The sequence below is a fragment of the Eriocheir sinensis genome, chromosome 8 (genome assembly GCF_024679095.1).
Source record: "Eriocheir sinensis breed Jianghai 21 chromosome 8, ASM2467909v1, whole genome shotgun sequence".
Taxonomy (NCBI): domain Eukaryota; kingdom Metazoa; phylum Arthropoda; class Malacostraca; order Decapoda; family Varunidae; genus Eriocheir; species Eriocheir sinensis.
The window spans coordinates 16,839,991-16,864,990 of record NC_066516.1 but is presented as its reverse complement, the minus strand read 5'-3'; the positions used below and the strand labels follow the sequence as shown (position 1 = coordinate 16,864,990).

General features: G+C 49.7%; 1 protein-coding gene across 2 annotated transcripts in view; it reads left to right on the top strand.

The window, feature by feature from the left end:
- Positions 1–497: 497 nt before the first annotated feature.
- Positions 498–25,000, top strand: part of LOC126995607 (uncharacterized) — a 198,522-nt gene continuing 174,019 nt past the window's right edge. For both annotated transcript variants that reach the window (XM_050855306.1, XM_050855304.1), the window contains exon 1: positions 498–767. The gene's annotated coding sequence lies outside the window, so the exon portion shown is untranslated. The remainder of the gene's footprint in view (positions 768–25,000) is intronic.

Sequence of the window (25,000 nt, the reverse complement as noted above, 5' to 3'; positions counted from 1 at the left end):
GGTGGTGTAGCGGTGCGGAGCCGCGGGCGGGTGTGGCGGAGGCGGCTCACACACGAGGAAGTACGTAATTGTGCAAAATTAAGGCGTGGAAAAAAAAGCAAAGTTCCGCGCCAGACCGCGCGCCGGGCAAAATGCTCTCATTGGGCGGCGTGTAGTGGGCTGGCCGGTGGAGGCCGAGGGTTACTGCTGACATTGGCAGCTGAGTCGAATGGTCAGGCCAGGTCAAGCGAGCCGCGATTGGAAGGCACAGTCACTCTCTGCGTATGCGCTGCCGATGTACGATTTAGGTTTATAATTCCTCATTTCATGTGTATTTACACGTATTCCTACCGTATATGTGCATGCGCATCCTAAAATCTGCAAATGTAAGGAATAGGAACTAAATGTGTCGGCGCGAAGCGCGAGATGGCAAAAAAGGCGCAGAATGCACGAATGCACTAGTATGCACAGTACAACAGTTTGGGCCGAGGCGCAGGCAGCGAGGCCAGAGGGCGGGCAGTACGAACATAACACGCGTTCCGTGCGGAGTGGGACGAGCACGTCCCTCGCTCGCGCGCTTCTTGACTGACATCTGACCAGTTTAGTTTGTTGGTGACCGTGTTGGAGACAGTTGGTGTTGCACACTCCCATGTCGGCCTGTGGTTGTTTGTGAGCTTGCGACTCCTTAGCAAGGTTGTGCACAGTGAGTTTAACGTGGTTTACCTTGCTCCTGGACATACCGACATGGAATACCACTGTACATGAAGACAAGTTTCGCCCAGCACAAGGTAAGACTTGAACTTCACGACTTCACACACCAGCCCGCGCCACACTTTAGTGTTGCTGCTACACACACACACCCTGTCACCAAGCGCTATGGACCCGGCCAGCGAACAAAACAGAAAAAAGAAAGAGAAACTTAGAAATCGTAACTTCGCTGGGGTTCAACTTTTACCTCATTTACATTTACACTCCGTCGTGGTGGTGCCTTGGGAACGAGCCGCGTGAGGCCTCCCGCGTGCTGTGGCTGCGAGCGACGAGAAGCGTGAGGCTCGGGAACATTGCCCACTCGTAAAAGATGAGGTGAAAAAAATTTGGACTTAGTCTCTGCAGTGCTAAGTCGTGTTTGGTGGTGATGAATTCTGCTACATACAAGTGTTACAGCTATGACAACTACGGCTTCCACTACAACTACTGCAACACTACAACAATCCCCTGCTTCTAATACTGTCAGAACTTCTGTGGCTGAGACTTCCACCTTTTCTCTTACTTCATCTTCTACATCTCCAACTAAAGAAAATACACAATTGCACATTAGTCATCATTGTCTTGCAGCTCTCTTAGCAAACACACACACTCAACTCTGCCAAGCACCACCACATTTTCGCCCAATCACAGTGGAATGAACCATCACCATCACTATTCCAAACAGCTACCATTACCAGCACATTCCTCATTACACTGCCACTCGCCTCTAATGACATACAACACTTTCACCACAACCGCCACCACCACACACAGCGCACGCTGCACCACCACTACAACCATCGCCGCCACCACCACAACTTGTCTCTTCGAAAGTTTTCACTCACAAATACTGACCTTCCAAGTGACGTGAAACACAACTTTTTCGCAATCGCTCGAGAGAAGCAATCAAGTGTAGCAGTGAGTGTGCGAAAAAGAAATACGAAGTGATATATTATTTTCGCACTACAAACTCTCCAGTTAATTGTGTCTTGTGTGTGTGTTCGCGAGTTGCTCCTGCTTATGTTGGTTGCTACTCCTGCTGCTGCTGCCTCTCACCTCCAGCAAAACTTTCACCTCCTGTGTGAGGTAATAATGTGGTGGTGTTGGTCAGCCAGACAAACGAACGTGCCAAGTTCAAGCCAAACCAACTAACGTGGACTTAGTGCTGCGAGGCAAGAAGTGACCAAAAAACGACTTGGCGATATTTTCCTTCCCCAAACACGTGGATAAACAAGTAACATGTGGCCGTACGTGAAAATATTCAAACTTGCAATATTTTTTTATTCTTTCCCAGTCTTTCAGTCGCTTGCTCAGAGTCGAAGTGAGTGGTCGGGGTTGTGAGTGTGGTGGAAGTGCGAGTCATGACTTTGTGAGGAAGTTTTGTCTTATTTTTGCTTTACTGCGTGTCGAACCGGTGTGTAAATGTGAAGGAAATCGTGCTGTGGTTGTAACAAGGTGCATAAAAACGTGACAATTAACATTACCGAAAGTGTTGTCAGTTAGTGTGTTACATAAATCGCGGTGCCTCTCTCTCCTCGGCACGAGAAAATACAGGTACAAAATTGCGTAATGTACTTATTATCGCTTAGACTCGTATGCAGTGAAACGATTCTAAAGTGCAAAGTTTTCATTGAATTCTGACAGTGAGACGTAAAAATATCGTAAAAGTGACTCTGTACAACTTCTAAAAAGACGGAAAGTATATTCGTGAAAAGCTTTGGTAAGAAAGTTAGTGTCCAAGCCTTTGCAGTCCCACAGTTCCCCTCTCCCATAAAAATCATAAGACATTCACAATTCTCGTGAGTAATGTTGTCCAGAGTGAGTTAGGAAAGATCTGAGTCTCACTGACCTCAAGGTAAATGGTCTATGTGGTTTCCGTCTCACGCGATGCAGCAGTAAAACCAGTCAGTCCTATTACGCTGATAAATATTCATCCCTACACACCAGCCCCTTCCTTCCTCCCTCTGGTGAGCGAGCGAGCGTGTGCGTGTGGCTTAGGGAGTAGGTGGTGGGTGCCTAAGAACCTAAAGTTGCCTGTCTCAAAGAACCACCAAGAGTTCATCGAGAAAGTGAAAAAAGGTTAAGTCGTGAGTCGTGTTGGGGAAAAGTGCTAAGTTATCATTTCCCATTGCTCTCTTGAAGTGTAAAAAATATATATATCAGCGAGATGAGAAGAAAAAGGAAAAAAATATTACGTAATGTGTATGTCGGTATGCTCCGTTCTGCCCAAGTTTTCTTCCCGAGAGTAGTGTTCGTTAGTGTCTGTTTAGTGAACGCGGGTCAGAGTTGTGAAGATATTAGAACGTTTGTGTTTAGATGTCATGTGTGTCGTCAGAAGGCTGTCAGAAGTGCATAAGTTGTTTAGGTGTGAAGTGGGGCTCTTTCTCGTTCGTCTCCCACGAAAAGCCAAGTTGATACGTTAAACGCCTCAGGTAGTTCGTGATATATTGACACCCAACAATTTACAGAACTCGGTGGCATTTAGTATTTGTTGGACGTCTAAGAATACCGACCAAAGTTCGTAACAGGTAATTTTCAACTTAAAATAACTTTAAATGTCATTATCAGCCGTCCATCCTCACTTCCCACTAACTTAAATGTCAGAGGTGGTTTTGTATGACAGACAGTAGCTGGCCTTAAATTAAAATCATTTCGAATTTTGTTGCCTCGCTGGAAGGAAAAAAAAGTTCTACACAAACTTGCTGCGTTGGAACTTTTGTGCGAGATGAGCGAGAGAGGCGAGGAAAAATAAAAGAAAGGAACCTCGGCACAAACTTAGCTCATCGTAACTTTTGTCGCCGTGCTGGAGGAAAATAAAAAAAAGAGAAGGAAGAAGGAGAAAGAAAAAACAAGTCAATAAAATTCTGATCATTACGTAGAGAGGACACAGAGAGGAGGTTGAGAGAGAGAGAAAAAAATCATGGCAGTGAGTGACTAAGTATTGCATCTTCTCGACCTTGGTGTTGTGGTGGTGACAGTGCCTTCCCTCCCTCTGTGAGTGCGATTCCCCAACCCTCGCAAAGAACTTTGGTCGTGACAATAAAGGCATGTTTCATGTCGCATGGGGAAGGAAGGAGCATCTGCAGCAGGAGGAAAAAAGAGACGGAAAAAAGAGGGGTGGGTCATCTGGCATATAAGCGTGGCCGGTCTTGGCGGGAGTTTGACCAGCACCGCCACGCCGGCCACCGCCAGAGCATCCTTGTCCGGCTACCTGTGCGAGGTGTGGCGAACAACTGGAAACAAGCACCGACTCCAACCACACTCCAGAGCGTAGCTTAAAGTTGATCATTCAGCCGTAGTTCGCGGAACCGACAGGAGGCGTGGGTCTGCGGGTTTCGCCTCCCACTTTCCTCCCCGTTGAGGGAAATGTTCGCCTCGTATCAGAAAGTACTCATTAGGGCCCCGAATCTGCTGCCTGGCTTGTACCAAAGGGAATTTCGTTCAGGGGGGGTAATATTCGTTGGATATTGGTGGCGTGGCGGCGGCGGCGCCAGGGGAGGAGGAGGGAGATGCGCGCGTCGGCCTCGCCTCGTGGGCGGGCTGAGGCGGGGTCTGTGGGCGGTGGGCGGGGCGCCTACTGGCTGATGGCACGGGGAAGGGGGAGCAGGTTGGTTTATTAGGGTAATTAATCGTTAAAGGTGATGGGAGGGGGGGATTGGTTTTGCCCTAGAATCTCGTAATTAACAGTATGTGCGAGGTGGGAGGGGCGCCGGGCGGCAGATAACACCCAGTGGTCAGTCTCGTGGCCAGATAACGAAATACGAGACTTTATGTGCGGCTTTACTTTTCCGCGGCACTTTCGTATATCCTCCCGGAAAAGCCACTATAGATCACCGTAAAGCCGGGCCGCGCACCGCCGGGCCCTGCGACACGCCCGCCGCTCCCGGGGCTGCAGGCGTGACTCCGCGGGGCAAGACGACGCCCCCTGCAGCAGCCCTTGCCTTGCCTCACCTCTCCTTGCCTCAACTCACCACTTCATTTTGGGACTCACTCCGTCTCTCTCTCTCTCTCTCTCTCTCTCTCTCTCTCTCTCTCTCTCTCTCTCTCTCTCTCTCTCTCTCTCTCTCTCTCTCTCTCTCTCTCTCTCTCTCTCTCTCTCTCTCTCTCTCATCACGAACTATCTTCATGTGTGTGTGTGTGTGTGTGTGTGTGTGTGTGTGTGTGTGTGTTAACAAGTCATACGGAGGAAAAGTCAAGCGTCGCCAAAGTTTCTGGTTGTTAACGAGAGAGAGAGAGAGAGAGAGAGAGAGAGAGAGAGAGAGAGAGCAAACCCCCAAGAATACATGCCGTAGGAGAGAAACCAGTTTGACAGGTCACTGAAGCACTCGGTTTAAGAAAGGAAGGAGAAAGAAAAGGTGAAAAATAAAGATAGATATTAAGTTTTGAGGGGCATGGGGCTACCTTACACCGCCCCGCCCCGCCCCGTCAGCCTCCGGGGCAAACGGGGTGACTCTGACGCCGAACATTTTGCGCCCAAGGCAATTTGCAACAGTAACTGGAGATGGCAAAAAGGGCAAAGAAAACACATGTCCTGGGCTGCTCTCTCAGATTTGTGTATCTGTCTCGTGTTTGGGCAAAGTCTCATTTTTTACTACTATTCATTTCATGTTCACAGAAGGGAGCTGTTTCGGTATGTAAGGTTTTGAAGTGTTTTTCTTTAGAGCTTTGTGAATCTGTCCATGTTCTTATATTCTCCGTCACATCACTCGGCACAAGGAGAGCGAGGTAAAAGGTAAAAGTTGTCACGTCAGATCATCTATCATCCCTTTCCGTATCTTTGGTTTCCCTTCTTCTGCGGCCAAGGTTTTAATCTTTTACCTCCGTTTGTATTTCTTTCCTCCGCGCGTGTTTTTACTTTTTTCCTCCGCGACGTGTGGCATACATTTTCCCACTCTCCCCTTCCCCAGTTACTCTCCGTTTTCTCTCTTCCCACCTCTCCGCCGCAACCACTCTCTCTTTTTCTCCATTTTCTGTTCACTTTTCGTGTTTTCGTTCTGCTTCCCATTTTTTCAGGTCATACTCTGCTCTTTTTCTCTCTTCCCTCCTCCCCTCCTTCCTCCCCTCCTCTCTCTCCTCTCGCCCGCTCCCCTTCATTCCCTTACCTCTATCCCTTCCTCCTCCCTCCTTTCACTCGCCCTACCTTACCCTTCCCTCTCTCTCTCTCTCTCACTCTTACTCTCACGCGCTTGTCCCCTCCTCTTTATTTGTTCAACTTGACCAATCCCCGGCGTGTTCCTCTTACCCATCTTTAACACTATTCTTCTGTTGTCTCTTTTATCTTCTTTCCTTCTCATTTATCTCACTCCACTTTGCAGACTTGTACCCAGCCACTCACTCTCTCCCTCCAGCGTTTTTTTTTTTTACTCCTGGCTATAGTTAGGAAAGATAATGCTTGGGAAATAGCTCACTTATACCTCCTGCCGCCGCGATCATCTTGAGTTGTTTAGCTGCTTCTTCTTCTGCTTCATTTTCTCCTTCTTCTTCTCCGTGTAGTAATTTATGTCTTCATTGGTCTGATTTACGTCTTCATTTCTTCCTCTACGTTGTGTTATTTCCTTGCGTTGTTTTGCTCGTCCTTTTTCATTTTGGCTTTCCGTCCCTCGTTCGTCGCTGTTATATATATATTTTTTTTTTTCTTCCTTTTCCTGTTTCCTGGGCTTTTTTTTTTTTTTTTTTATTTATTTTTTTTGGTGGGGGGAGGGAGGTTGTAAGAGGATGATGATGTGTGTTTGTTGATCTCTCTCTCTCTCTCTCTCTCTCTCTCTCTCTCTCTCTCTCTCTCTCTCTCTCTCTCTCTCTCTCTCTCTCTCTCTCTCTCTCTCTCTCTCTCTCTCTCTCTCTCTCTCTCTCTCTCTCTCTCTCTCTCTCTCTCTCTCTCTCTCTCTCTCTCTCTCTCTCTCTCTCTCTCTCTCTCTCTCATTCACACACACACACACACACACACACACACACACACATCATCCTTTCCTTCATTCGTTCTTCGTTCCCTTCCTTTGCCATTCTTCTTCTCCAAGTATGGAAGGGGGGGGAGGAGGAGAAGGAGGAGTGTAGGGGGACGGAAGGTGTTGTGAATGGAAGTGAGACGCCGAGCAGCCAGCCAACCCTCATGAATGGAATGATGAGGTGTGTTTGAGAGTGAGTGAAGGAGGGGGAGGAGGGGAAGAGGTAAGGGGAAGAGAGAGGAGTGGGAGCGAGAGAGGGGGAAGAGAGAGAGAAGGGGCAGGTGGAGAGGGGGAAGTGAGCAGCAAAGTAGCAGAGTGACTTATGGCGGTGGAATGACCTTACTCACGTGCTAGTGGCTTGGGTGAGGGAGAGAAAGAGAGAGAGAGAGGGAGGGGGAGAGGAGGGAAAGACTAAGAATGGGAAAGGCGAAAGAGAAATGATAGAGAATGAAACACCTTAGAGAATGTTGACACCCACACACACCTTCCTCACCCCTTGGACCCCCACCCCCCTTTTCCCTCTGTCTTCCACCCACTTCTACCGTCTTCTGAGTGGCCCCGAGGTAAAGCATGGTTGAGATTCAGGGGTTTATGAGGAGGGTAGATACTTATTACACCCGGAGTGGCAGGATGTAAGAGACGTTTTAAACCATAAGTAGGGACCGAGGAAGGAAGGAAGGAAGGTAGGAGGGAGCTTCATACGTGTCCGTTTGGAGTTAGTACTTTGAGGTCATGCATCACCGAGTACCAAATTGATTTACCTGGAGAATGATAGTGATGATGATGATGATGATGATGATAGTAATGATAATGATAATTCTCTCTCTCTCTCTCTCTCTCTCTCTCTCTCTCTCTCTCTCTCTCTCTCTCTCTCTCTCTCTCTCTCTCTCGCACGGGGATAGCAATGACCCCCACTCTTACTACTCCTACGAACATTAGTATGCATTTTTACACGTCTTCGTAATAGCGTTCGTGACAGCTATTAATGATGGAGAGTTGCCGGCAGTGGTGGTGGTGATGGTGGTGGTGGTGGTGGTGGTGGTGTATACTTGTACGTGTCCTCCGTTTGTTTCCTCTGCAATGACTCGGCAGATACAACGTTCAGCTGCCGGTGAGTGAGTGAGTGTTCGTACTGTTGGTTCTCTCTCTCTCTCTCTCTCTCTCTCTCTCTCTCTCTCTCTCTCTCTCTCTCTCTCTCTCTCTCTCTCTCTCTCGCTCTCTCGCGGGTGGGGTTTGCGGTATTCGTGATTACGTACATATTTTTCACTCCGTATACCGTGTCCTCTCGTCCGTTCCCAGGTAAGTGTCCACCTTTCGCCCACGTTCAGGTGAGGGAAAGGTAGCAGCGAGCAGTAGCGGAGGTAGTGGTGGTGGTGGTGGTGGTGGGTGGTGGTGTGCCTCAGGGTTTCCTTAAGTTGTAAATTAGCGCCAAAGGAGGGAGGGAGAAACAGCCTTCAGAGGTGTCATTAAAGCCCCCGAGTCTGTGTTTCCTCTACGCCGGCCTGACCTTTAGTTGCCCGCCTGGTTGTAGTGGTAGTAGCTGGCGGGGGTGAGGTTGTAACATTAGTGTGCTGGTATGTTTAATGTTTGTGCTGTAGGTATAAGTAGTTGTAGCTGTAATAGTAGGGATAGTAATAATAGTGGTAGGAGAAGGAGGAAGTTGATGGTGGTGGTGGCGGTGGTGGTAGCCATTATAGAAGAACAAAGCTACTGGTAATGTTAATTTTGATGGTGTTGAGAGTGATTATAGCGGTAGCAGTGGTGGTGACGGTGGTGTCATTAGCAGAGGCGGCGGCGGTGGCGGTAGCTGTGGTGGTGGCGGTGGTGGTCGTGGCGGCAGTAGCAAATTGCTCCTTTGTTACGGAGTTGAGAATTGAGTCTCCTTCCTTCCGGCCGTGTCCATTCGCGCCGCTCGCTCGTGTCCCCATGACGCCGTGTCGCCGGTGTGTGTCCAGGGAAGTGGTGGCGCCACACGTGGTGCTGTGTCCCAGATGACCACCGGCGCATGTCTTCTCTTCCCTTCCCCGTCAGGCGCAGACTCCATGCACAGCCGCAGCACCTCACTCGGCTCCTGAATCTCATTGCCGTGCACATGCCGCTCGCCGTACATGCATGCGCCTTGCCTCATGACCCCACGGAGCGAGCGATAAACCCTCCCTGCTCTCCCTGCCATACACTCCCTGCCACAGAGCGATACACATTTACCTTTCTTTCTACACCCGCAGAACACAGACTCCATCCATCCCTTAGCTTCTCTTAGTAACACACCCTGTTAGCCATACACATACTAACTTGCACCCTGCCACCCTGCCACAAACAGCCCACCACACACCCTCCCACTCCCTCGCCCGGCCCAGCTCAGCATGCAGCACGGGACTTCATGAAACACGTATGCCGCACTTTTCCCCGTTTCCCGCCGTGTTTACCCCCTACTGCTGCCCTGCCCTAGCCGACCCTGCCCCCTCCCCCCCCCCCCCCCCCTCCTGCTGCTAAATCAGACGCGATCCCCAAGCAGCTGCTGCGTGAGGTTAGCTGTGTAACGCGCTTCCCTTCCTCTGCGGCTGAAGAGATGCGAACTAAGCCTTTCAACCATACCACTCAACCCAACCCAACCCTACCCAACCCGAGCCAAGCCAACTCAAGCACATCAGTACCTTGCCGGACTCACATCATCTCCCCGCTTACGATGCCGCGGTAACTTACTGTGAGAAAATGTCGACGCTAGACTCCGATTCTCGAAGGGTCGTTTCCTCAAGAATCATCATAACCTACCGAATCACTTTGTTATCGCATGTGATGTGGGGTGGTTACCGTTTGCCTTGCGAAGGACACAGATAGCTGGGGGTCGTTATAGAACCATGCAATCGTTTTTAGCTTCTTGCCTTAGCTCCCTTCCTCCCTGCTTCCCCCCAGTTTCCCTTGTCCTTTAAAGAGAACAGTAATCACCAGTTGGATAGGATTAATGGCCTCTGATTTCCTCTCCATCATTTTCTTCTCCCCCGTCTGATAATTATTAGAGGAGAGCCACAAGCACAGAGACGGATCGCCCGCTGAGCAAAACGTGAAGCAGATTATGAGGTAGATGAACACCCGCGCCCATAAATCCAGGCGCGCGGTGAAGGCTGGCGTGGCGTACATTTTTTTGCGGTTTTGGCTATGTCTAAATTGAAGGCGAAAGTGAGCTAGTGTGGGAAGCAGAAGGAAGGAAGAGAAAGAGGGAGAGCGGGAGAGAGATGGAGGTTGTCGAGTATAGGAAAAGGGACAAAAGAGAAACAAGAAGAGCAGGAGGAGGAAGGAGAGCAGAGAGAGAGAGAGAGAGAGAGAGAGAGAGGAAGACGAAGAGAGAGGTTATAGTGTATAGGAAAAAGGACGGAAGAGGAACAAGAAGACCAGGAGGAAGGAAGGACCAGGTAGAGCACATTCCTCGGGGGTTGAGGACTCGAGTAGGTGGTGGTGGTGGAGGTGGGTCTGGCGAGCTTCCTAAAAGAGGCAGCAGGAAACAGGAAGTAGAGGTTCGGATTACGAGAGCTGGACGAAGAGAGGCACAGCGGCAGCCTTACATGGTCACACGCGCCTCCTCGCTGTCCCTGCCGCGCCTCGCCTCGCCCTTTCTCTTTCTCCTTTTCCTCGTCCTAGCCGTCGTCCTCGTCCTACCTTCATAGTATAACCCTCCCTCCCTTCGTCCCTCCGTCCTCTTCCTCTATATTCATCAACGGTCTTTCTGTTTTCTTTTTCTTTTTTTTCTTTTTTTCGTCGTTGCCTTGCCCTGTTGTTCATCGGTGTCCTCTTCTCCCTCCTGTTCGGTTCCTCTTCGTTATCAGTTGTCTTTCTCATCCTGTTCCTTTTTTTTTCTCTCAATGTCGTCCTTTGTTTCTTCTTCATCCCTCTTGTTCATTCATCATTACTTCTTGTTCCGTTCTGCTTTGTGATTCTTCTCCACACTTTTAATTCCTCCAAAGTGTTATTGTTTATACATTCTTCACTTAAGTGTTGAAAGGAAAGGCTGTTCATTGTAGAAGGCGACTGTTTTATGACTTCGGACATAGTTAAGAGAGAGAGAGAGAGAGAGAGAGAGAGAGAGAGAGAGAGAGAGAGAGAGAGAGAGAGAGAGAGAGAGAGAGAGGAACCACACCGCTGCCATGACGGGAGGAAGGGCTGTTGTCATTCAAATCCCCAGTAAGCGATGCGATGGATGGCCTGGGGCGGGGCGGGGCTTGGGGGGGTAGTGTATTGAGGGTTGTATAGGCGCCAGGCATATGCAGGCGGGCGTGGCAGCGGAAGTAGTAGTATAGCAGTAGCAGCAGTAATAATAGTAGTAGTAATAGGAAGAGGAGTAGCAATATAATTAGTAGTAGTAGAATTTCCTCCTAGAGTCCCCATAAAAAATAATGAATAGAATTTAGGCAATACTGAACTACCCATTTAATACGTGTGTTTTTGCGTGTGTATAGTCTTGCGTGCAGTATTTGTCTAGGGCACTCTATGCTTATAACGATGAGATAATGAGAAGAAAGTTAAGATAGGAGAGTGGAGAGTGGGATAACTGGGAAGAACGATGGGCGTGGCAAGGCTGGGGCGTGGAGAGGAGTGGAGGGAGAGGCTTGGTGGTGGTGGTGGTGGTGGTCTCTACACTTCCGTCCCCCGATGTGGCCACCTGCAGCCATACGACACGGATGTTGACCCTCGCACTCACACGCCCACCCACGTCACACGCCCGCACGCACGCACATACACACACACACACACACACGACCCCCACTGCACCCACCCTCCACCCTCCTGCTTATGTGTATACCCCGACAACGTCACACCGTAGTAAAATTATGTAAAAAGATGAAAAAAAGAGGTTGTTAGTCTCCTTTTTTTCCCATTTCCTTCCTTCCGCAGTATGCAAATTCTACTACCACGTGGGGTTTTTTTCTTTCTTTTTGTGTTCTCCGTATTTCTGTTTTTCCCATAGTTAGGCTTCGGGCGAGATAGTGTGGTGTGTAGTTTTATGTCGAAATAGGAAAATTTACTACTTTCAGAAAAAAAAGTATGTGGATATTAAGTGTCTCGTTTTCCCCCGTCCCTGCTCTAACTTTTTTTTTTATTCTTTTCCTCGTCCTTTTCCTCTTCTTTCAGGTTTATTTTCTTTACATTTGCTCCTCCTTGTTAGACTCAGAGTGTAAAGATGAAAAGTCATTAAGCACCTTCCCGTCGCTTACTTTGGGTCTTGTCTAAAAAAAAAAAAAGATAAAAACTCTCCAAAAAACGTACTATATAAATGCGTTAGTTTGAGGCGGAGCGCGCGTTTGGGGCGGAAAAAGAAAGTTGTCGAGTTAATTGCGGAGGAAAATAAATAATAAATGAGACAGAGAGAGAGCAAGTCGTATCGTAGTAGTACCAGTCACATTCGGTAACCCTACTACGACCACCACCCCGCCTCTTCCTCCTCCCTTCTCACCACCAGTACAGGAGGAGGAGGAGGGAGGAGGAGGGGGTGCGTATAGCGTTGTGAAACTCTGCACTGTCGCTGGCGTATGGTGGCGGCTGGGAAGGCGGAGGAGGAGGAGGAGGGAAGAGGAGACGGAGAGGGGGGAAAGAGGGAGTGGAGGAAGACCGTCTTGCTGTTCCAGTGGAGTAATTTAAGAGAAAGTTGGGTCGTTAGTTACAATATGCGTAGTTGTGTCGTTAGCGAGGCGAGGCGTGCGCTCTGCTGAGTTTGAGGACGGGGGAGGGGGGGTGGGAGGGGAAGGAGAGGAGGAGTAGGAGGAGGTGAAGGATGGGGGGTAGTAGGGAAGGTTGAGAAGCAGACTCGACCGGAAATGATAGGTGACGGTCTGTTTATGCCGCATGCTGAGGTCTCGCGCTGTTTGTAAGGGGGGAGGAGGGGGAGGGGGTGTAGGGGAAGGGGTAGGTCGGTAGATAGGGGGATAGGTGTTGGGATAGGGGAGGGGGAAGAAGGGGGCTGGGATGGTTGGTGTATATTCAACGGTGTGTTAGTAGTAGTGGTAGTAGATGTTGTTGTAGCTGTTGGTGATTTGGTGTGGTGTGTAGTTAGAGGGGGGATGGTGGTGATGATTTTAATGTGTTGTTGTTGTTGTCTTTGTTGTTATTGTTTTCGCTGGTGTTGGTGGGAGCGGTGGTAGTAGTAATTAGCGTGTTTGTGACTTTGTGTGTTTGTGTTGGTGCATGGTGTGTGTCTTTGTTGTGGTATTAGTGGCACAGTTTGTTATTGTTATTTTTGTGGTGGTAGTTGTGGTTGATGTCATTCGAAGTGTTGCAGTAATAGTTGTTGTTGTTACTGTACTGTTAATTTATATGAAAAGTAATTGTTGCTTAAAAGTGGTTAACTTTCTTCAGAGTACTAATTTGCTGACACACATAACGTTTTTGTTGTTGTTGTTCGTGGTGGCGGTAGTGCTAGCCAGGTGCAGCAATACCTGGAACAATCATCTTAAGTGTCGTAGTATTAGTGAAAGTAGCGGCAGGAAGAGAAGTAGTAGTTATTGTCGTAGTGGCTGTTAGTACCAAGCAATGTGACAACACGAGTTAATACGGCAGCTTTATACTTGTCATTTCGCCGCCGGTAGTAAACTTGTCACGCGGCGTAATGGCGGCTCTCCATCGTTCTTTGTGGGGGGGAGTCAGGGCGGCGGTGTAATTCCCGTTCACTATAACGTTATAATTCCTTTTCACTAACGGACTAGGTAGCAATTCCCTGCCGTGTACCTGAATGATAATTGTTCCGTAATGACCACCCGCCTTCGCCGCTCCTTTGTTTGGGCGACACACACACACACACACACACACACACACACACGCGTGATGATGAACAACCGTGACTTTATTACAGCCCACATCAATGCTTATCACCCGAAGTTCCTGCTGTAAAGTTTTAAAGAGTTAAGCCTAAAACGTGACAGCCCGGAGGTGCCGCGCGTGAACAAACACCAACACCCAACCGACCAGCCAGCCAGCCAGCCAGCGAGCCTACACTGAGACTCAAAGGGCGGGAGGCTTCTCTAAGGGCTCTCACGTCCTCCACCAGTAGCCACGGTGCCCCTTTGTGACGTATTATACCCTTCATTTAGTGGGTATTTCTCCGCCTCCCTCGCTTAAAAAAAGATGGCGAGGGTGGTGTTAGTGGTGGCGTTGAAATCTCCTCCCCTTCTCCCTCTCTCCCCCGCTCCTCTCTCCCAACATTCCCCTTCCCCCTTCACCCTCTCTCCCTCTCTCCCTCCAGTAGGGGTTGAGGGGCGGCTTAGTCAGTTCTCATCGCGGTGTGGCGGGGTGGTGATTGCCTATATTTTGGGCCGCGGACTGACGAGGGCGTGATTGGCAGGGGTGGCGAAGGGCGCTGCGGGCCGGTGAATGGGTGTCATTAGCCCGCCCAGGCACTGCTCAGGACACGTAAGCAAAAAACAGATGCTCCAGAAACCCATAGCAGGATGTGAAATACGGATAGGAGAGTCCTTAGGATTTCCCCCTATCGCCTATCCATCCCGCTCCCTCTTCTTTCTCTGTCTCTTTCTTACACCTCCGCCCTTCCCACTCCTCCGTCTCCGCCTTCTTCTACGCCCTCCCTCCTCCTCCTCTTCCTCCTCCCTCCCCCCCCTACTTTTCCTCCTCACATATTCCTTTCGACACATCACAGATTATTTAGCCAAGTTTTTAATAGCCTATCAGACCAGTTTCTTCACGACTCACAAACTCGACTTGATGAGGGAAACTTTCTTTACATTCTCGGATGTATCTCAATCCGGAGACTGTTATTAAATCTGGGTGGTTGGTGGCTCAGAAGGAGAGAAGAAGGAGGAGGAGGAAGAAGAGGAGGAGGGGGATGGTTCCTGGGGCAGCGCAGAAGGGAGCTAAGCAAAGGCTCCCTTGGCGCTGCAGGGCGTGACGGCGCCTTCTCAGCAGCGAGTAGTGAGGAGGAGTGAGTGAGGGGAGAGAGGAGAAGGGGGTGCTCACTGCTCGCTGGTCTGCCTCCACTCACTCACACACTCCCTCACTGGCTAGCGCTCACGTCCCTGCCTCCCTCACCCTGTTCCTGGCTGCCTGCTTGGACCTCCGCCAGCCAACACGCTCCTCACCCTCGACTCACTGTTGCTGCATCACCCTGTCGTGGCTCCGTCAACACCCGGCACCCTCCCACCTTCTCCCTTCTCCCTGATTCCCTCCATCCCTCCTGACACCACCACCAGACACACCACTACCTACTATACCCCCTATCAACTCCTCCTGCTCCTCCCCTTGCTTTACTGTAGCGCATTCCTCTTCACCAGCGACCACAGATACATATCATATTAATAGGAAATTCCACCAAGCCACAGATATCCGCTTTGTACACACGCACGGGGAAGGAAAAACGGTAAACAGGACTGAAAAAAACGAGTCTTCCTCTCCGTGACCGCAATAAAAACAGCGAAGTGAAAGGAAAGAAAAAAAAGTAAACACCAGTGGATGAAAAAAAGAACGAGGTAGTGTCATCATCATCATCATCACCATCATCATCATCACTCCCTTTGTCTCTATCACCATCCTTTCCTCAGCCTGCCTCCTCCCTGTTTATATGCTGTCATCACCACCACAAAAACAAAGGCGTAATCACCATCATTGCAGCACCATAGCGTCATGACCTCAACACCACCGTCCACTACCACCATCATCACCACCACTACAGGAACAAGCATTTCCCCCTCACAGTATCTAGTGAACACCACCACCACCACCACCTCAACAACAACAGCAACAGGCCGGGCAGCGTGCGGCTTGTATAGTCGTAGTAGTGGCGGCAGGGGTTGGCAGGGTCGCTGTATATAAATATAGACTAAGTTTTGTGAATGGGCACCTTCCGCTCTTAGGGGCCCGACGCTTGCTCCTCCTCTTCTTTCTTCTCCTCCTCCTCCTCTTCCTCTTTTTCTTCTGCCACCTCTTCTTCGTCCTATATGTCTTATGCCTTCCTTATCCATTGCATTTCTGCCTTTCTTCCATCGTTCTTCCTCTTCCTTCTCTACTTCAGCCTTCTCTATCCATTGCTTTCCTTCCTTTCTTTCTTCCATCACTGTCTCATCATCCTCTGCTTCTTCTGCCTTCTTTACTCATTGCATTCATTCCTCTCTCTCTCTTCCATCACTCTTCCTCTCCTTCAGCAGCAGCAGCAGCAGTAGGAGGAAAAGAAAGAAGAAGAGTAGCAGGGCCAAGCGAGGCGAGAACGGGAGGGCGAAGAACAAGCCCAAGGGGAGGAAGAAGGGAAAGGTGTTTGTTATCATTGTTCGTCCTTTGTTATTTTTTTGTTCTGGCGGCTGTTATGTTGAGATTTCGAAAGAGTAGAAGAGGGCGAGGGAGGGAGGGAGGGACTGCTGCGGCGATGAGTAGAGACAAAGAGGAAAATGAAGCGCGTTTGAGACAATAGGGGCGGGAAGTGAGGGATGGCCTCCGTTGTGCAATGGTAGACAGACACGACGGCTACGAATTCTCCATTGTATCCGCACTTATTCTAATGCCGCTCTTCTCGCGCTCTTTTTGTGGGTCTACTCTCGCCTGCCTACCCTCCCTCCCCTTCCCCCTACATCCCCCTCCTTCCCTTCCTCCCTCTCTCCTTACTTACCCACGCACCCCTCCCAACCTTACATCCTTACCTTCCTACCTACCTCCCGACCTACCGTATTCTCTGCTAGTTATGGTTTTTTTTTTCTCTTTACTGTTCCTCACTTGTCCTCCTCCTCCCGTTTCTCTCTACTTTCCTTCTCCTCCTCCTCCACTACATGACCAGAGGAGGGAGGGAGGGAAGGAGAAAAGGGTGGTTATTGTCTTATTCTTTGTTATAGGCTGAAAAAAAATGACCACGGCCTAAGTTCTTCCAGTGTTTAGACGACTATAGAGGAAGTAGTCGGTGTGATCGCCAACTATACAAGCGCTGAAACTGAGCCGTGTGTGTGTGTGTGTGTGTGTGTGTGTGTGTGTGTGTGTGTGTGTGCGTCTGGCGTTTGAGGGGTTTGAGGAATGCATCTGTGCGTGTTGGCTGGCTGGTGTTCGTGTGTGTGTGTGCGTGCGTGCCTGCATTCGAGGAGCTGGCCTGTTACCGGGAAAACTCAGGACCCGGGACCAAAATAAACGTGAATCCTCGACTTCACGGTAAAGCAGTTGAAACGGAAATGAGAAGAAAAGAACATGGGACGCAGCTGAGGTGATGGGAGGAGGAGGAGGAGGAGGAGGACACAGTGATGGTAGAGGTGAAGGCTGAAGAGCAGCAATAGGAGGAGGAGGACCCAGTGATGTTGGAGAAGGGAGGAGAAGGAGGAGGAGGAAGAGAAGGTGAAGGCAGAAGACCAGGAGGAGGAGGAGGAAGAGAAGGTGAAACACTAGTCCTCGAAGGTTGCTGGGAGGCGTGAGGTCAAGCGTCCGGCCTCCCATGGGTCAGTGAAATTACCGGATGCTGCCCAGGGCTTGATGAGGCTGTTTACCAAGACGCGAAGCTCACCTGTAATTATCCGGAGCCCAGGTGTGTCTGTCTCGCTGCTCTCTCTACCTTTGTTTCGAAGGGTCACCTGTAATCCTCTGTCCACCCTCCCACTCCTCCCTCTCTTCTCCTTCCCTCTTTCTCTCCCTCATCTAAAGTTCTGAATATTGAGGAAAGACGGTCATGAGGTGAGGAGTCGAGTGGAGGAAAACCGAAGAGGGAGGAAGGGAAGAGAATCATAGGGAGAGGAGCGAAGGGAGATTATTGTAGAAAGAGGTGTAAGAGGGAGGGAGAGAAGGAAAGGATGTAAGCTGAATGTAAGGAAAGGGAAGTGTGATAGGGAGGAAAGTCTAGAAAAGGAGAGAACAGGAGGGGAGGGGAAGGGAGGGAGAGAATGCAGGTTGTAAGGAAGGGAGATTGATGTAGAAGGAGGTGTAAGAGAGAGGGAGAGAAGGAAAGGATGTAAGCTGTATGTAAGGAAAGGGAAGTGTGATAGGGAGATAAGGAGAGAACAAGAGGCGGAGGAGGAGGAGGGAGGGAGAGAATGCAGGCTGTGAGGGAGGGGTCCGGAGAAGGAAAACCTAGGCGAGAGAAATTATATGAAGGAGTGATATGGAGGAAAGCCGAGGCAGGGAAGAAGGGAGGTGAGAGGAGGAGGAGAGAGAGGGAGGATGCAGGGTGTGAGGAGAGGAACCTATGGCTTTAGTCGATCATTAACACACCAGACCACTTGAGGAGGCCGGTAGACCCCCCCCTTAAACCACGCCCTCCATAGCCCAGACCAACCTAAACCAGCCTAGCCCTCGTCAATACATAGGGCGGCTTCAGGACTGTAGGGTTTGGTCATAGGCTGTGAACTAAAAAAAATATATTCGAGATAAAAAAAAATGGAGCCTGAAATGTTGAAGGATATAGGTAGCGGGAACTTCATTAAACTTGCAGCATGAAAGACAGCAACAAATAAAAAAAGCAAGCCTAGCAACACCCCCCCACGCCACAGCAACACAACCACCAAGCCACGCCACTCCACGCCACGCCTCGCCACGCCTCGCCCTCGCCTCCTCTGTAGCGCCGGCGACTCTCTCACTCCCTCGGTGGTGTGAAGTCTTAGTCAACAGATGATGTCAACAAATCAATATGCGACGACGGAAAGCGATCTGGAGGCAGCGGCCCGCATTGCGTCTCCCCGCCGCCCGTCCGTCTGTCCGTATCTGTCCGCATTAAAACATGCATTAAAACCTCTATTCCTCCTCCTCCTCCTCCTCCTCCTCCCTACCCTTTTGATTTTCCTCATTTTATTATTCCTTCCTTCCCTTTACCTTCACCTTTTCTGCGTTTTATTTTTGCACTCTTTCCTCCTCCTCCTCCTCCTCCTCCTCCTCCTCCTCCGCTAAGGTCATGTCTGTAGCTGAGGGGGAGGAAGGAGGAAGTAAGACGGTCCTGTATTGGAATGAGGAAGAGGAATATTAACAATAGAGGTCGAGGAGGAAGGAAATGAGGAAGAGAAGAAGGTGGAGGAAGTGGAGGAGGAGGAGGAGGAGGAGTAACGAAGGAGCAATTGGTGACGAAGGTTTGTCAGCTGTCGAGAGAAGGAAGGAGGAGGAGGAGGAGGAGGAGGGAGGTGGGTCGGTCATCCTTCCCTCCGGCTTTCTTCTCCTCTTCTTCCTCACCTTAAATTGTTTTATTGCTCCGTGAATCCTTAATCTCCTTCCCTCCTTCCTTCCTTTCCGTCCCTTCCATCACAACACCCTCGTATATCACCGCCTCACGTGTTTTCTTGTTTTTTTATGTTTTCTTTAGGGTTTTTTTCTTGTATTTTTTGTTTTTACTTGTGATTTTTTTTTCTACTGAATTTATTGTCATTCGCGTCATGTTATAGTCGTGGTCATAGATTTAGTTCTCTCTCTCTCTCTCTCTCTCTCTCTCTCTCTCTCTCTCTCTCTCTCTCTCTCTCTCTCTCTCTCTCTCTCTCTCTCTCTCTCTCTCTCTCTCTCTCTCTCGTTGCACTCTGTTAACCTTGTCCTATATCATAAACTCCTTCCTCCTCCTCCTTCTGCCACGTCATCATCCCCGTTACATCAGCTGAAACTAAGAAAGGGTGGAGGAAAATGAGAGAGAGAGAGAGAGAGAGAGAGAGAGAGAGAGAGAGAGAGAGAGAGAGAGAGAGAGAGATGGGGGGTCGTCGTGTAGCCGGCTGAGTAGTATTTATATCATGATTTGCCATTCCCAGAACCCCCTCCTCCCCTCTCTCCCTTTCCCCTCCTCTCCCTTCCTCTCCATCATCGTCCCTTCTTCAGCCATGCATCACCGAAGCCTCAACACATTTTCTGTTTCATTGGGGTCATTAAGCTAACTTGGATGTATATATTTTTTTTATTCCTTACTCTCTATAACCCTTTCATCACATACTACTAATCCTTTTCACACACACACACACACACACACACACACACACACACACACACACCTCAACACGTATATTTGCACCTCGTCGGAACTTGAGAAGTACCCGATCCTTTATCTCGGGAGTTGGAAACTATTGGAGTGGCGGACGCGTCTTTAGAAGTTTGTTGATTGGCCTCTCCCCGTCGGCCACTGTGCGAGGTGCTGCTGGTGGTGTAGGAGGTGGAGGTGGTGGTGGTGGTGGTGATGAGGGGTGCTGGTGGTGGTGGTGGTGAGAGATGCCTTTGGTGTGGATAAGAATGAACGAGAGTAATATTGGTGATGATGGGATGGGATAATGAATGTCCTTGGATGGTGTGACCGTAAGGGTGGTGATGGTGAAGCAGTAGGTAGGGGGTGTAATGGTGATGGTGGTGGTGATGATGAGAAATGTCTTTGGTGTGGATAAGAGTAGCAATTATTGAGGGTGTTGGTGATCATGTTTATGTCCTAGGATGGTAAAAACGTAAGGGTGGTAAAGTAGGGGAAAATAGTGATGGTGGAAGTGGTGAAGTCTGTCTGAGAATTATCATGAAGGTGGTGATGACGTCGAGAAAGAGAGCAAGTAAGGAATTAGTGACGAATACGTAGGTGGTAAGGAGACGAGAAGACAAGGGGATGAAGGATGAGCGGCAGGAGGTCTTCAAGAGAGAGAGAGAGAGAGAGAGAGAGAGAGAGGAAGAGGGGGGGGTCGAGGAATGGGGACTCGTGCTCCGTCAGGGCTGGCGAGGCTGTTGTGTTTATCTTGTATTAGTTTCCACATCATCTAGAATGGTTGGCGGAGGCGGGCGGGAGGACTGGCTGGCTGTGTTCGTCTCCTCTGAGAGAAAAAAAAAGAAAAGGGGGGGGAGGCAAGGCTGTGAGTGGGTCATTTAGTCGGGTAAAGTGAGTCAGTCGGCATGGAGTTCGGTGAGGACAGGGAGTGAGGGAGCTAGAAAATGACAGAGTGAAGGGATGAGTGAATGAGTAAACATGTTCTTGGTGTTATACGTGTGTTTGCTGCTAATACAGACCGGATGTTAATTAATGTGTAGTTATTGTTTGCTTTGAAGTTCCCAAACACCTCTTTTTATCTCTAACTATTCATCTATCTCTATCTTTCTATCTATCTATCTATCTCTTGACCATCGCTGTGTTATTGTCGAGGTCGCACGTGAAGCCTAAAAAACAGCAATATGGCTAACGTGTGCATACTCGCCTTTGTGTATTGATTCCACATTAGAGGAATACACGCTCCTCCTTCTCTTCCTCCTCCTCCTCCTACTCCTCCTCCTCCTCCTCCTCTCATGTATTCAGCGTTTCAGTAAGGGTCAAACAGCGCCCTGAGCAATGACTGGATCTAAGGCATACATCACAGGAGGAGGAGGAGGAGGAGGAGGCCCAAGACAGACACAGGCACGTCATCCCAGTTCCCGGTGATAAGTATTTACAAGGTGACGTCATTCCGGCCAAGGCAGATTGTGAAGCCAGACGGTAGATGACGCCAGCGACACACACACACACACACACACACACACACACACACACACACACACACACACACACACACACGTCCTGGCAACCAACCTCCTCATGCACAACATTTCCTTGCGTGGCATGTCCAACCTCTCTCCCCCCCCCCCCCCCCCATGTCTCTCCGTCCTCCCTCTCTCCCTCCCCTACCCCTCATTTTTTTCCTTCCTCGCTCCTATATGTTTTCTTACTCCTACACACACACACACACACACACACACACACACACACACGTTTCTACTCACCCCCATTTATCATTTTTTCTCTTCACTCCACTCCTCATCTTTATTATTTTTTGTGTTCAGGATGTTGCTTAAAAAGATGCATTCATGAGCCATTTCGTTTTTTCGTCTCCTTTATAATCTCTAATGAACGCCAATTCTCGACTTTTTTCCCCCCCCTTTTTTTTTTACCTTCTCTTTTTGCTTATTTCTCCGTGGGCCCTTTTCCCTCACGCTTGTTGCCGCGAGGAGGCGTGTCTCCGGCGCATCACGTCAGAGTGGGTTGCCCCCTCTCCGTTGTGATTTGCAGGTATACCCAAGGGCGTGCGTCGCGTCCCTCCAGAGGCAAGAAGTGACGAGCAGAGGGAAGGGAACGGAAGGGAAGGGAAGGGAACCGCATGTATCCGTACCGTACTTAAGCTAGAGCAGGTGTAGCCGTGAAAGGGGTTTTAAGGGGAAGAAACGAGGGTGGCATAAAGTCCCCCTCAACGCCCTCACTCACTCGTCTCTTCGCGGTGTGTTGGTGATCGTGGTGATGGTGATGGTGTTAGTTGGGTTATTTTCGTGTGGACCCAGGTGTTGTAGCGTGGCGTGGCGTGGTCAGCACTCACTCAGCTCAGCACCCGAAGCACCAGCACGAGTAGAAGAAGAAGCATCGAGAAAGGAATTAGTTATAGCTTCTTCTTTTTTATGCGCTGGCAGCCGCGTGTCTCGGAATGTGTATGCTATTGATAGACACGACGACACTGGTACTACCGCAACACCCGTCCTCTTCGTCTGCCTCCTCCTCCTCCTCCTCTTCCTCCTCCTCCTTCTCAACTACCACATACATCACATAGTTCCCAGTGCCCCTCTCCATCCCTCTTCCTCCTCTCCCTCTCTCTTCCCTTCGAAAGCCTGACCCATCACCGTCGAAGCCTTACTGACAGTGCCACCACACCCATCACACACACACACACACACACACACACACACACACACACACACAGTTCGAGCCTCCTTGCTAATCGAACTCCAAGATCTCTTTGCGTCGCGCCATAAAATTGGTTGGGAAAGATTCGCGAAGAGGAAGAGAGGGGGGAAGGGTGGAGGGGGAGGGAGAAAGAGCCACCTCCCCCCCCCCACCAGCGGCCTCTAAGTAACGTAAGAGCACAGGTTTCCGCGGAGCCACCGAGACGGGTGTTTACAAGTCTGCAGGCGCTGCTAATTGGTGTTAGTTATGTGTTAATTAACCGGCTGGAGGAGGAGGAGGAACTACTTCACCACCACTACGTACCACTACTTACTCCACCACTACCACTATAACCTCTATTCCTCCACTTCTACCACCACCTCCACCTACCACCACAATCATCTCTACTATTACCGACTTTTTCTCTAACACCACCTTCACTTCCACCTCCTCCTCCTCCTCCTCTACCTCCTCCACCACAACCACCTCCACCGTTGGGGCTCTACGGGACTCTGGCAAAAAGTAAGCCGGATGTCCTGGGCGGTGTAGGGGAGGGTTTGTCGATGTCTTGCTCCGCTGGTGCTGATTGCCGTCTGCACGTTGGCTTTCTTTTGCTGGCTTGCGGCTGTTGGGTGGCGGTAGTAGTAGTAGTAGTAGTAGTGGTAGTGGTGGTGGTGGTGGTAGTACTGGCAGTTCATCATCATTGTTGTACTTTCACCTGTCACGTGTAATAGGTGAGCCAGGTGCGTTATCGTGTTATTTCCTCCCGTTACGCCTTCTTCGCCTTCGCCTTCGCTCGTCCACTTCAATGTCTTGTGTCAGTTTCGGTCATGGCTTTCCTCATCACTTCTCATTTTCGCCCCTGACCAAATAGCGCTGCAACTGCATACTCACACACTCACACCAAAGAAATTACGGAAAAAAGCAATCGTGCTGTGTAATTTTACCAGTACTAGAGATAACAATAATCTCGCATTTATCATATTTTTTCCTGTCATTATTCTTGGGTTTTTTGGAAGGGGGGTGGAGGTAGGTGGAGAGGGAGGGACTGACTGGGAAAGTAACGTCGCTTTGTCTCGGGCGCGCATGTCGACCGGCCTGAAGTGAATGACGGGTGTTTGCACAAGGGAAGCCGTACGAGTGTCGCTAAGGTTCGCCGCGTTGGCCTTCACCTGCGTTACTTTGCGCTCCACTCTTGAAACCATACTCCTACTTATACTTCCGGCCCGCGATGTAGAAACCTTATTTATTAGAAGCTGAGCTCTCCGCAGAAACCATACAACTAGAAAGAGGAAAAAAAACAATAACAAGACGCAGGAGGAGGAGGAGGAGGAGCCGAAAGAAAGACGAAGGTGGTGACGGTGTGGGTTTTGGGGAGCGCCTCGCCGCGTCGGGCCGGGTCGGAGAAAGAAAGTGGCGAGCAAAACAGGCCATCGCTCACGACAAAGACGGTGTTTTTGTGTTACAGCCGACCAAAACACGGCATCAAACACGCCCTCCTTGCCGACACTCATCCCGCCCTCGCCGCGCCGGGCCCAAGCACCCCCGCCAGTAAAGTCCCACGGTGAAGCCAACCCACGGGAAGATCGACCTTAGGAACACTCGTGGCGCAACACTGTCTTCCCGCTCCCACTCAGGTGTTGTAAGAAGCATTTGGTTTGAAATTTGACGTCTTGTTTTACTCGGTTCGCTCTTTTTTTTCCCTTCCAAGTTTTGTCTGTGACTTCGACAATCGCTTTTTCCTCGCTCTCAAAACAACCGCCATCGATCTCGCTCTTCGCTCTTCGGGTGTTTTCCATTGCCGTCGCGCCGCTACGGTTTCCTTTCCGGCGGCGTTGTGAATATTAGCCGGATGTTTTACACTTCGGCGTAAATATTTTTGCACACTCCTAGCATACTCGCTCCCAATTACTTTGCTGCCCGTCTCTTTCTTCCTTTTAAGCTGGGTGGGGAAGGTGGCAAGGAGGGGGAAAGAGGAGAGAGGAGGGAGGGGAGGAATGGGAAGGTAGAGAAGGAGGGTGTAAGAGGAGAGGGGAGGAGGTAGAACGTAGAGGAAGAGGGGGAAAGGGGAGGGGAGGGGAGGAGGAGGAAGGAAGGTAGAGGGGGAGGGAGGAGTCTTGAGTGGCTCTTGTCATGGAGGAATTAATGACTCTTGAGGCTTCACTTTTTCTCGGACTTGATTGACGAATAAACAAAGGGTGCAGTGCTAAGGCCGCCTTCTCCACGTGGGGCGAATCTCATTTATCTTCCAAGAAATTAGAAAAAAAAGAATCCCACCCCATGAAAAGAGTAGAACAAAAATGGGTTGATGGGTGGACGGGTAGGCGTGGGTGGAGTACGGATGGTTCGTCAGTCAACATAGCAATTATTTCTATTTAACCATCAGTTTGTTGTTTACGGATCGCTTTGTTATCGTTGTGCGGCGCTGTGTTTGGGTGGATTTACGTAAAAATAAAAAATACAACAACAACAAAAAAAAGATCAAAAGGGGAAACGAATTTGCAGTGAATTTCAGTTTTAATCTTGACTAAACCCATATTTTTTTTCTTCTTTTTTTCATCGTGTTGGTGGTAGTTATGGCGTTCAGAGATGTGGAGGAGCACTCGTGTAGCTTTCCTTGATCGTTTATATTTTTTTTCTACCACTCAAGTCTTGTAGCTCCTCGAATAACAGCTGTAAAGAGTTTGCCACGATGAATTTCCGGTTTGAAGACTAGACGAATACTTAAACCTCCTTCTTTTTTTCTTCTTCAGCTATT